Raw genomic sequence first — 2,650 nt, forward strand, 5'->3', positions numbered from 1 at the left:
ATAAGCTAATTAGATGGTAGAAGGGCATGTATCATGTATGTCTGCAGCCTCCACTCCAGACAACTTGATTAACTGGTCATGAGAGCAGTTATTCAGAAGTAAAGACAAAAGTCTAACCACCCAATCTCCTCTGCCATCCCAAATCTCCACCAACCCCAGGCAGCCTAACCTTCAGAAATGTCCAGCTCCCCGAGCCGTCCAATCATCCCGAAGACCTCCAAAGCTGTGGTTGAGATGTTTTCTCAGCCTCCACATTTCTCCAAGATGTTGTCGAGGTGTTTTGCCACCTATGATGGGAGACAAGAGGTCATGGAAGATGAGAAAAATAATAGGAGTCTGTATTTCCCTCCAAATCAGTATTACAAAGAAAGCTACCAGAATCAATGTACCATATATTAGCCACATTAGCACGAGAAGATGTATTAGCAAACCGCTTAAAGGCAAGGCAGCCCTGAATTTGAACTCTGGCTCTGCGTGCAGGGCATTCTCCTGGCACAGCTGCCTTGATCCAAGTGAGTTACGGAGCCTTAGTTTCCTCGCCTTGTGACTCACAAGGTCACTGTAAGGAAGAAAATAACATTTAGATAAAATAACATGTGAGATGCTCTTAACACTACCTGACACTCAGTAAGCATTCAATAAATGGTAGCTATACTCCCAATAATAATAGAAATTTAAAGAACTTTGCGTACATTAACTCATAATTCTCAACATTCCTACGAAATAGAAACCATGATTCTGGTTTTACAAATGGAAAGCGGAGGCACAGAGAGGTCAGGCAACTTGCCAAGTTCACACAGCTGGTAAGCAGCAGAGACAAAACGTAAACAAACCTAGACAGTGTACCTGCAGAATCCATAGTACGCTATGCTGCCTCTCAGGTCTCCTGTTGCCATTATCATTATCATTATCAGTGTCAATAACCATTAAATGGTGGTGAAACTCCAGGAGGCAGAGACAGATACAGGCAGGAGAAGAAAACCAGAGCTCCACGTTCATCTGCTAGGGTGTCCTCAGACTAAGCCAGGAGACCATAGTGTGGGGGTGAAAATCTGGGCACACCCAACCGAGCTTCCCAGAGAGTTCGGAGCCTCTAGAGCTAGAAGGGCGCCTACTTGCCCGCAAATGAGATCCACACTTCAAAAAAGATGAGATAGCCTACAGCCGTACCACTAAACACACCCAAGCTCTTCTGATCTTGGAAGCTAAGCAGGGCTAGGCCTGGTTAGTACTTGGATGGCAGACCTCCGAGGAATACTGGGTGCTGTAGGCTTAAAAAAAAAAAAAAGAAAAGAAAGGAAGAAACAGTTCCAAACTTTGGGAAGACTGCAGAACGGTCCGCAAGTATTTGTGAGCAAATGTGTGTTAGGTATTATCTTAAGCACCATGTGAGGTTTCCAAAGATGTTTAACTAGGAGCTTCAACCTTAGAGGGGAAACATGCCACCACCCATTAAAGTTAGTGCTTGGAGAAAACCTCTTGGTGAAGATAGGATTCAGCTAGCCTTGAGAATGGGACGATCGATGGTGGACAAGTAAGAATGTTCAGGTGGCACTTGGCACTTTCCTTTGGAGTTGCCATCTCGTGGGCTTAGTGGAAAAAAAAAAAACACTTTGGTTCATAGACTGGCCTGCTCAAGGCAGCTGTGCCAGGAGAATGCCCTGCACGCAGCCCATCCTGGGTCAGCAGAGTCACCTGGTCTGAAACAAACCAAATTTCTCACTTCCTTAAGAACATCACTGGGAAACACTAGGGTGAAAGGTTGATTTGGAAATAGCTAGGTTGCTGGCCCTGGAATTTTTCTGACAAGATGGATTCAGGAAAAATAAATTAATCTGTGCAGCAGGGTCAGCTGTGGAATTGTGAAAGAATGCTGGCCTTTACTGCAGGAAGGGAAAGTGTTCGCAAGCCCTTCAATGAGGGCCCTGGGCTCCAGGAAAGGCTGTGTCTTGGCCTCTGCCCCACCCCCTCCACCGTTCCTCGTTAAACTGGGAGGGGGCGGGAAGGAGGCCCCTCAGGCTCTCTCTTCCGTGCTGCTCTGGACAGTGAAACTCATGTTTACTCTCACGGAGGACTCTTGGTCCTATCTTAAGGTAGAAAGAATTAAGGTTGGAAATATTTTGTTTCAGTGGAACTGAATCCAGATACATCTTGGGAAATTTCAAAATTCAGCTTGGAGAAAACAGATTAAAATAATACAGAAGGGGGAATGAACCACGAGAGACTATGGACTCTGGGAAACAAACTGAGGGCTTCAGAGGGGAGGGGGGTGGGGGATTGGGATAGGCCGGTGATGGGGATTAAGGAGGGCACATATTGCATGGAGCTCTGGGTGTTATACGCAAACAATGAATCATGGAACATTGCATCAAAAGCTGGGGATGTACTGTATGGTGACTAATATAATAAAAAATTCAAAAAAAATATAACTGAACACTGAATTAAAAAAAAATTATACTTGATTAAAGCAAGAAAAGTAGACACTTTGAGAACCACTCCTCCAGTGGTCACTCAATTTGTAGATAAATGATCACTTTGTATTTCCTATGAACATCTATGTGTAATCAATATTTTTACCTTCCCTGCAAAATGGTAAGAATGTTAGCACTCCCGCCAATCCCTTTTCCAGTGTATTGATAAAAGAAAAGTT

General features: G+C 44.3%; 1 pseudogene; it reads left to right on the forward strand.

Moving 5' to 3' along the window:
* Positions 1-1,156: 1,156 nt before the first annotated feature.
* Positions 1,157-1,273, forward strand: LOC113253572 (5S ribosomal RNA; annotated as a pseudogene).
* The last annotated feature ends 1,377 nt before the right edge of the window (positions 1,274-2,650 follow it).

The sequence above is a fragment of the Ursus arctos genome, unplaced genomic scaffold, assembly GCF_023065955.2.
Source record: "Ursus arctos isolate Adak ecotype North America unplaced genomic scaffold, UrsArc2.0 scaffold_17, whole genome shotgun sequence".
Classification (NCBI taxonomy): domain Eukaryota; kingdom Metazoa; phylum Chordata; class Mammalia; order Carnivora; family Ursidae; genus Ursus; species Ursus arctos.